Below are 9664 nucleotides of genomic sequence, written 5' to 3'. Positions count from 1 at the left end.
CTTGGCCTCCATAACTGACTGAACCAATTCTATAATAAATTTCCTATCAACCCATCTATCTATCCATCCTATTGGTTCTTTCTCTCTGGAGAACTAACATCAGAGCTGATTCCAGGAATTATAAATATAGAGACTATGATAGGAAAATGGGATGCGTAGGAGGAAAAAACTATGGAGTGAGTGACTGGTTATTCTGGGCAACTGGAGCTTGCCTCTATTGGGGACCCTTTTAGAAACTGTGTGGACTCATATGGATTTGTCCCTCTAGAGGACGGGTGAGCAAGACACTGACTCACTCATTCATGGAGGGCCCATCCCAATAAGTAATACAATGAGCAATAAGAACTCTACCAGTTGAGGGCTATTACTTCTAGGGAGTTAATTCATTTACTTTTCTGGACTGTACTTGCTGCAGCTGAGCAAGTACCCATGGGACCTCTGGTGAAGTCAAAAGGGCAGCTCAACCTGCTGGAAACTCTACCACAGCTGAGGTGGCCTTAGGGGCAGGCAAAGAGGCCTTGAAAGTATCTGCAGAAACTTATAAGGAGAGAAACAGGAGTAGGAATTGAGAAGACATGGAAGAACAGCAAGCAGAAAATATTAAGATACTGTGAGTAAGCAGAAGCTGAGAGGTAGAAGGAGAGATGAAGGAAGAAAACACATACATTGAGTAGCTGGTTTGGTCATGGGAAAATTTAATGGATGACAGGGACAGGTGAATTCTGCTGGGACACTGGCACTTCTTTCCTTTTCCATCCCCCACCTTGCAAGGCAAGCATGTAATGGACATAAACGCATGTGCTTGCTTTTTAGTGAGTAACATTTCTCTGTGGCTCTTGTACTGCACTGATTAGAGATTAAATCCTCAGTTTCAGGGACGAGATTGAAACTAGAAGTGGGTTTTTGCCCCTAAATGAATGGATGTTCATGCAGATCTTTAGGACACTTGGAAAACACAAGCAAGCATTGAGACTGCCTTCTGGGGTTCTGAGACACAATGGGGGAAGAAAAAGGAAGGCTCTGGCTCAAGAAGGGGTTGGGAGGGTCCAGGTTCTCCGTGGGCCTGCTCCACTGCTGCAGCGTGCGGCTCGCAGGTGCCCAGGGGGGGGCTCTTGCACAACTGGGGTCCTGCCTTCGCTAAGAGTGGGGAGCAGCCTTTCCTCCACGGGTCTCAGCAGGTGCAGGGGTAGCCCGTGTGTCCTACTGCTTGGCTGCCCCAAGAGCCGACTGTCGAGTCCTTGCTATCTCTGGGGTCAGGTGGATGTAGGTCTCACTCTTATCAAGGATGACCGGGTGTTCAGGACACAAACATCCCAGGCGCACTTAAGTCACTGATCATCCTTAACAAAAATGCCTATTAAAATCCAGCCACATCCCTACAGTGTAAATGTATCAATAGAATTAGTCCCTAAATGTGAAGCATCACATTTATCTTCAACTTTATATTTAACATCTACAAATTTCAATCAGTTTAGGGCAAAGTTTGGGATCTAAAGAAAGTCTTGTTCCAAAGTGATATTTGTTTGGCAGACGTGGGAGTCACTCAGGACCCCTAAAGGGATTGCCCTGAAAATTAATGCAGTGACAGCATCTTACAAACTTTGTCAACTGTTTTACACTTTCTTGGCCACTAAGGCAACATAACACCATGAAAACAGCCCAGGCTTGTCCTATCCATTCTCTGCCTCCATTAAAGCGTGCCTGTGCAGGGCTCCACTCCCATCTCATTTAAGGTGTGCATGGCTGGGTGGGGCTTATTGTGCCCCATGATACTGGCCTTTTCATAGAGAACCTCTGAGGATACTGCTCATCACAGGTTGGGCTCTCAGGGAAGCAGATGCTGAGATGAATTCAGGAGGGTAAAATACTTACTGGGGAGTTACACACGGGGAATCAAAAGAGTATGGAGCAGGACTGCACAGTGGGAGCTATCAGACCAGGGTGCACACTAAACGGAGCCTCGGCCAGCTCCAGGGAGAGCCTCAGAGCAAGACAGTCCTTTATTGGGTCCTGTGCTGGGTGGAGATGGTTTGATCCTGTATCACTGCTCTGCTCAGTCATTGGCTGGAAACCTCTTGAGAAGAGCATGAACTTGACTTGAAAGTGGAGGTTGTTCGATGTTCATACTCCTTTTCTTTTGGTTGCACAGCACATCAGATCTTAGTTCCCCAGCCAGGGATTAGACCTGCACCTCCTGCATTGGAAGCACAGAGTCTTAACCACTGGACCACCAGGGAAGTCCCTTCCCATGCTCCTTGAGTTCTTTCTTAGAGAGCCATCTGAGTGGTACATCTCTGTGTCCACGTTCACTTAACCCAAGGAAAGACCATGTAACATGGAATTTTTAAGGCCATATTATTGAGCTGAGGCGTGTTTATAAATGTGTGTTCAGGGACTACTTTGTGCTGGATATGTTCACAAAGCATGTACATTCTGACATTTTGAGCAAAAGGAGAAAAAACGAAAAAGAGCTTTTTTTGTTACTCCCTTCCCCACTTCATATTGTCTTTTGTTTGGCTGTCTTGCTTGGCAGAATATTTAAGTCCTACTTATCTTTCAAGGCTCAGGTCAGGATTATCATGGTGTCAAAATATTTAAATTGGAACTCTCCCAGAAAATCAAGGATGTGTTTGAAATCCTGTGCCTTCAAATCACCAGTACTGGCCAGCTTTGCGGATTTTCTGTCAGAGGGAGACCTGGTTTTGTTTTTATTTTTGTTGACCTTGATCTGTTGTATGTTTCCGGACACACTGACTGCTTGACCCTCATCAAGTCCTTAGCTCACTGGGACGAGGAGTGTTCTCAGGGCCCCCATGGGACCGCTGTAAGTTTCTGTCCTGGACTGAGTGTGCTGAGAGGTCAATCTGCTCTCTCCTATTTGGCTTGAGTCGCCACAAGCCTCTTATCACACGTACCTCTTGCTACATTGAGTGTGTTTTTGGTGTTTAAAGGTGTGTGTCATTTCTTACAACATGATCTTTAACACAAGCCAGATGCTTCATCTGGCACTTATTTGAAGATACAGTCATGGGTCCCATTGCTGGGAAAAAACCTGCTTGTGATGAGCTCAGGGAGAGGTAACAGTGTGTTGCTGTGTTGGCTTCTGATCTGGAGCATATAGATATGGCTGCAACAAGTTTAACTGTCAAGATGTAAGTAACAGAGACTTTCCTGGCGGTCCAGTGGTTAAGACTCTGCACTTCCAATGCAGGGGGCGCTAGTTCCATTCTTGGTCGGGAACTAAGAACCCACATGTAGGAAGGCGTGGTCCAAAAAATAAATAAATAATTTTTTTAAAGACGCATGGGCCATTTGACAGATTTTCAGGGGTAATGTTGACTTTGTGAATTTCACCATATGGACAGAATAACTACGGCCAAACCGTTGGTCTGCTGTAGTCCAGCGGGCCTTTCACTGCATGCTTATTGAGCCTTTGTGATGTGCTGGTCTCGGTAGGTCTCCTCCTCACCCAGTTCCCACTTGGCAGACCCTGTGGCTCTTCCTGCTGCCGGCGGGAGCATCCCCAACCACATCACCTGCTCAGTTATGTCTGTGCTTGGCATCCCTTTTCTTCAGAACTTTTCCTTAATTCAGACTCAGCATCTCCTGTCTCCCTCACTCTGAACCCTACTCCCTTCCTGCTGGTCATCTTGATGAAGAATTAGCCCTTGGATGCTAATCCATGAATCTCTACAGAAGGCCTTGTGTTGAAAGCACATGGCCTGGATGGTCAGAATGTCCTCTTCCAGGAAAAGACTTTGAGGGCACAGATGAGGTTGGACAGCTCTCATGATGGTCTCCAAACCCCCCTGGGAGGAGGTAATAGGGATCATACAGCTGGGTCTTTCTGGTGATGGCTGCTTGGTGCATGTATGCAGTAAAGTTAAGGTCTTATTGGCAATTCCACTTTGTTACTAAAGAAACTCTCTAAAGTTGGTCTTCTCGTGTTTTCCTTGAACTTTCTGCCAATTTTCCCTCAGAATGTGGCTTTGTAGACAGGAATTGCCTTGGAAAAAGATCCTTCACCTTTTAATGATATTTATTTTCAAAGGCACTAAAACAATAATTTGTGGTGTCTTTATAATAGAGTTTAAATGAATGCATAAATTTAGCTTTTATGTTATTATGAAGTTTTTATTTTCAGCTGTAAAGTAGGATTTTTATAGTTCTGTGGACTTAGGCAAGAAGAGATGTGTATCAAAGCTAATATAGATTTCAGCTTTTATGTGTTAAAATGTATAATATATTCATCAATGCAGGAAATTAATATTGTGCCTTTTTCCTTATAAAAATTGAAAATCAGTCATGATACTTTTTAATAGAGATTAAATGAATAAAATCACCTTTTAACATAACAATCCGACGTTCTCATTGTATCTTCCCAAGTGTAGTGCGTGGCATGATGGTAAAACATTAACTTTGGTTAGTTATTAACTCTGATTGTGAGAACTTTTGTTTCCCCCTAGAGTCTGTGTGCTCCAGGTCAGCTCTTGGTCTCTATAGTCTTGGCACCTAGCACATAGTAGGCCTACAGTATATATATATAGGAGCCAACACATAATTTTGAGTTTGTCAGGCCCCAAGAGCTGTGATTTGTGGAAATAAAAAGACCTGGTGATAAGACTCTGTGAGCTTCCCAGGTGGCGCTTGTGGTAAAGGACCCGCCTGCCAATGCAGGAGATGTAGGTTTGACCCCTGGGTCAGGAAATTCCTCTGGAGGAGGGCATGGCAACCCACTCCAGTGTTCTTGCCTGCAGAATCGCATGAACAGAGGAGCCTAGCAGGCTATAGTCTGTGGGGTTGCGAACAGTCAGACACAACTAAAGTGACTTAGCACATAAGCATGATATGATTTTGTAAATCTGTGTGCAAGGGCAAAGGAGGGGCCTGATGTCTGGTGAGTGCCTATTATATGCTAGGCATCCTGATTGTCCTACCACACTGCATCTATGGTACTAGCTTAAGTTCTATGGAATTATCTGTATGGATAGTGCACCCTTAGCCCTTTAAGGGAGAAGGCAATGGCACCCCACTCCAGTACTCTTGCCTGGAGAATCCCATGGATGGAGAAGCCTGGTAGGCTGCAGTCCATGGAATCGCTGAGAGTCAGACATGACTGAGCAAATTCACTTTCACTTTTCACTTTCATGCATTGGAGAGGGAAATGGCAACCCACTCCAGGGTTCTTGCCTGGAGAATCCCAGGGACAGGGGAGCCTAGTGGGCTGCCGTCTATGGGGTCGCACAGAGTCAGGACACGACTGAAGTGACTTAGCAGCAGCAGCAGCAGCAGCAACCCTTTAAGAACAGGGGACAGACCCAATCCTATCATAGCCAAGCCTCTTGCCAGGAGAAATCATGAAGTGTTCCAGGTCCTTGTTGGCAGTTCCCTGATTTCAAGAACTTTCAAGGGCAGGGAATGACCTTGCATTGTTTCCAGGGTCCATTCTGATGGGATTAGCCTTGGAAGAGTTTCTCGGTCTTTGCCCAAGTCTTCCTGGTTCATTTCAGAGTCACTGTGTGCCCAGATGAGGTGAGGAAATGCTTCATCCCAGAAGTGCCAGTCAGGGTCATGAACCCACTTCTTTCTAATTATGTTCCAGGGTCATGGGGAGAAAACTACTATCAAATCCAGCGTGAGCAACCCTAGACAGCTTTCCTCATCTCTCCATGCAAATGAAAATTCTCACATCTGCCTTGCAGGCTAAGAATGAGATGAGTTTATTGATGTGCAACCTGCTGGCAGGCTATACCAGTTATCTGTTGTCCCAGGGATTTCTGGTAACAGATGACCACAAAACCACAGGGGCGTATAACAATAAGTGTTTATTGTTCTTGTGTTTGGTTCTACTGGGGGTTGGCTAGATGGTTCTGCAGATCTGGGCTGGGCTTGCTCATATGTCTGTGGCTCATCTACCTGTCGGCGGGCTGATCTAGGCTGAGACAAACCACACACCTCTCATTCTTTGTCAGGATAGCCTGGGCAGAGGTTCAAGAGAACTTATGTATAAACATAGCTGATTCACTTTGCTGTACAGCAGAAACTAAGACAACAGTGTAAAGCAACTATGTTCACTGCTCCCCGCCCTTCTCCACCCCACCTCCCGCCAAAGAAAAGAGACACTCTGTTCCCCTAATCCTTAGGGCAGGCTTGTCCTGTGACTTGCTTTGGTCAATCAGGTGATGGTGTTGCCAGTTCTGAGCCTCAAGAGACATCCTGGGCCTTTGTAATTCCTCTGCTCCTCTGCCATTGCCATGTGGGTGTGCCTGGTCTGGACGTGTGGGCAGAGCCGGGTCACCCCAGGCAACGCCGGCCTAGAACAGCTAGTAGCAGCCAAGCTGGAGTCTCATGAGGGGTCCAGTCAAGACTCCAAAGCTGCCTCCTAGCCTCTGAGTGACCCAAACACACAAGCAACAAACACTTGTCATCTCTCACCATGTGTTTGTCGCTGTTGATTAGACAGCGTTATTGCAGAAACAGCTAATGGATAGTTGTGTCCGCTGCCAGACAGTGTGCTGGGATTTAGTGTGGTCCTGGATGCCCCGCATCTCTTTGCTCCTGTTCATTTTCAGAGCCTGGTCCTCCTGAATTCTTGGCAATTAACGCAAGTGATCCAGTATCTTTTCAGCAAATGCCCTTTGTGCTTACATCAGCCAGAGCCAATTTCTATTTCCCACACTGAAGAATTCTGTCTAGTACTATGCAAAGATCATGCTGACTCTTATTATTATTCTTCCATTTCTGCCTCTGTTTGAACTGGCACTTATCTTCTTGAACTTGTTTCCTTCCTGAATGATACAGCGTCTGACACACTGTCTTCCCCAGGAAACCTCCCCTGACTAATTGGGAGGTGCCAGTCTGTCCTTGTGTCTTCTCTTCTTTGAGAGCCAGCATCTTCTCAGCCTCGCTTGTCACTGTCCCCCACTATGCTCAAAGCAACCGTGAAGAAACTGCCATTGTTCTCAGAGAAGTGATTCATCTGTTGGATGTTTACAGAATTATCATTGTTTGTTCATGTCATCATTGCCCATTACAGACAGTAACTGTGCAGTGGACACAGATGGTGTTGATTTAACCAATTGTTTGTACACCATGTAGATATTCTCTTGATTCAGGTGAGTGGATCAGCCCTTTGGTGATGATGAATAATCAAATACTAGACAGAGACAGGAAGCTGATGGCCAGACTAATTTGCTTCCAAGGAGGCTGCCTTAACTGAGTTGTGACATTAGAATTGAAGAAGTGGATTGGGACCTTTGGCATATTGAAAAGAGTGAGGACCTTGGCACCAAAATGCTGAGTTTGCATCCTGGCTGTATGCCTTAGAAAAATGATTCAACCATTCCAGAAACCAGTTTCCTGAACTTTAAAATGGGGGCCAAACCAATACTCTCTCCGTGCATTGGTCAAAGTTGTTGTGACAGTCAAAAGACATACAGCTCACAAATGTGCTTTGTAAAAAAAAAAAAAAAAAACTGCCGAAGAGCGAACGAATAGTGATGAGTGCTAACTGTTGGGCTCCCTTGACCCCAGGTTCACTTCTCTAGAGAGGCCATAAGGAGATGAGAAGTCAGACAGGCCAGGAGTCTGCCGTCAGTGTCCTGGTAGTTACTGGTAAATTCCTAGTCCTGGTATGGAACCAGGAGCCGCAGACCTGACCATGCTAGGCTGGCAGACAGGAATGAGGAGGTTTCATTATGGCATGTGTCAGGGCACAGGGCAGGGTAACACCAGCTAGCATGGTGCTCTGATTCTTCTTAAGCAAGAAGACTGGGAGAGAGTGAGTTCTCTAAGTTTAGTAGGGGAGTGAGCGTTAGAGGGCTTGTGTCAGAGAAGAATCAGTTTTGATCATGACTAGTAAGGACCTAGAATGTAGTGGCTAACACCATTATTCAAGATTTTATTTTCTCACCTAAAGAGAAGTCCTAATGTGGGCAATTGAGGACAGATGTAGTAGCTCCATGAACAGACTCAGACTTCTAGAAATCTACTCTCTTCTTATGGTGTGATCCCTCTTTTTGCATTTTATTTATTATTTAAACTTAAAAAATTGAAGTATAGTTGATTTACAACATTATATTGGTTTCTAGTGCACAGCAAAGTGATGTGTGTATATATATATATACACACACACAGTTGTATGTATATATATATATATATATAATTTTTCAGATTATTTTTCATTATAATTTATTACAAGGCATTTAATATAGTTCCCTGTGCTATACAGTAGGTTCTTGTTGTTTATCTGTTTTATGTGTATTCATGTGTATAGGTTAATCCCAAACTACTCATTTATCCCTCCCCCACCTTTCCCATTTGGTGACCATGAATTTATTTTCTATGTCTGTGAGTCTCTTTTGGTTTTGTAACTAAGTTCATTTGCATATATTTTTAAAGATTCTTCTTATAACTTATATGATTTTTGTCTTTCTCCTTCTGACTTACCTCACTTAGTATGATAATCTCTAGGTCCATCCCTGTTGCTGCAAATGGCGTGATTTCATTATTATTTATGGCTGAGTAGTGTAGTGTGATCCTTTTCTTCATAACCACTCAAAGTAGCTGCCAAGGCACCAGCCATTATGTCTGTATCTCAGGCAGGAGAGGGTATTCCCCTTTAAAGACTTTCTCAGAAAATACTTTCTAGAGACTTCTGCTTGCATCTCATTGCTTAATGGAGGGGGCTAAAACTGCCTTTCTACCTGAGCATATTGTCACCCCAAACAGAATTGGGGTCCTATTAGTAGGAAAGGATGGAGGCAAATTTGCTGTCTCTTCCACAGATTCTTATGCTCTAACATGCCAATATCATGATGCACAGTCCTCAGAGGGAAATGTGATGTTTGGAAATAGTATAACATTGGAAATTCAGGCTGAGTCTGAATTTGGAGGACAGATCATCCTGGTTTCAAATTATACCATTTATACCATTGGTACATTTATACCAATGAATGGCACTTAAATAAAATGAAATGCAGCATACCCAGACTCACAGAATGGAGAAAATGAGAGTCATCATTTCTAGCTCTGATTTAAAGAACCCTATAATTCATCAATTCACCCATCCATTTATGTACATTATTAAAGTATATTAATTTACTTTGGGGAGAGATTCACTTTCCTCCCTGTCCACCCCCCCTTCCAGTTTTATTGAGATACAATTGACATTATGTAAGTTTAATGTGTACACTGTGCTGCTTTAATGCACGTATATGTGGAGAAATGATCACCTTACCTATTACTTGTTGGTGTGTTGAGAACTCTTAAGATCTACTTTCTAAAATTATGGTGCGCCTGGGGAATTTGTGTATCATCCTGGCGCAGGGGCTGTGCTGTCTTCTCCGCGTTGTTCTAGTTTTAGTACACGTGGCAGCGAAACAAGCGCTTTCTAGTGTTCCTTGGGAATCTGTCATGTACCAGGTACCATGTTAGTTTCTGACGAAGCTTGGTGGGCTCACATTCTAATGAGGGAAGGGGGCCAAGGGGAGAGGCGGGTTAATGATTAATTATAGCAAAAGTCAAACGCTTCCTGACACACTGTTGGTAAAGCCACACACCATCTATTGTTGGTGAGAACTGAAATTAGGGGAGGACATTTGGCAAGATTTATCAAAATTGTGGGGCTTCCCTGGTGGCTCTATGGTAAAGAGTCCACCTGACA

General features: G+C 44.2%; 1 non-coding gene across 1 annotated transcript; it reads right to left on the bottom strand.

The window, feature by feature from the left end:
* Window positions 1–9282: 9282 nt before the first annotated feature.
* On the bottom strand, window positions 9283–9388 carry LOC139178750 (U6 spliceosomal RNA). Its single transcript, XR_011563242.1, has one exon. It is a non-coding gene; the product is annotated as a U6 spliceosomal RNA (small nuclear RNA).
* Between the last annotated feature and the right edge of the window lie 276 nt (window positions 9389–9664).

The sequence above is a fragment of the Bos indicus genome, chromosome 22 (genome assembly GCF_029378745.1).
Source record: "Bos indicus isolate NIAB-ARS_2022 breed Sahiwal x Tharparkar chromosome 22, NIAB-ARS_B.indTharparkar_mat_pri_1.0, whole genome shotgun sequence".
Taxonomy (NCBI): Eukaryota; Metazoa; Chordata; class Mammalia; order Artiodactyla; family Bovidae; genus Bos; species Bos indicus.
The sequence above is the reverse complement of the archived record's forward strand: the minus strand, read 5'-3'. Positions and strand labels throughout refer to the sequence as shown.